The following is a 518-nucleotide window of genomic DNA, read 5'->3' as shown; positions in this document are numbered from 1 at the left end:
AGGTTGAAAGCTGAGGTACAAATATTCAGGCAGTAGGATGGTGAGACTCTATATGAAGCATGGGAGAGGTTTAAAGACTTGACAAGAAGATGCCCGCTAGATATGTTCAATGAATGGGTGCAGTTGCACATTTTCTATGAAGGCCTTTCGTATGAATCAAAGAAGGCAGTAGACCACTCATCCGGGGGATCTCTGAACAAGAAGAAGACCATTGAAGAAGCCATAGATGTCATTGAGACTGTAGCAGAGAATGACTACTTCTATACTTCTGAAAGAGGCAACACTAGAGGAGTGATGGAGCTGAACAATGTGGATACACTGCTAGCTCAAAACAAGATGATTACCAAGCAATTAGCTGACTTCACCAAGAAGATGGAGAGGAATCAAGTAGCAGCAATCACCACTTCAGCAGCAACCCAAGAAGGAGTGAATGAAGAAGCAGAGGGTGATCAGGAACAAGCCAACTACATTGGAAATTCACCTAGGCAGCACCATGACCCATACTCCAAAACATATAA

The 518-nt window shown here is 43.2% G+C and overlaps 1 non-coding gene across 1 annotated transcript; it reads right to left on the bottom strand.

Annotated features, from left to right (window-relative positions):
- On the bottom strand, positions 1–107 carry LOC112726090 (small nucleolar RNA R71). Its single transcript, XR_003165158.1, has one exon. It is a non-coding gene; the product is annotated as a small nucleolar RNA R71 (small nucleolar RNA).
- Between the last annotated feature and the right edge of the window lie 411 nt (positions 108–518).

This window comes from Arachis hypogaea, chromosome 11 (genome assembly GCF_003086295.3).
Source record: "Arachis hypogaea cultivar Tifrunner chromosome 11, arahy.Tifrunner.gnm2.J5K5, whole genome shotgun sequence".
Taxonomy (NCBI): Eukaryota; Viridiplantae; Streptophyta; class Magnoliopsida; order Fabales; family Fabaceae; genus Arachis; species Arachis hypogaea.
This window is presented reverse-complemented; position numbering and strand designations above follow the sequence as displayed.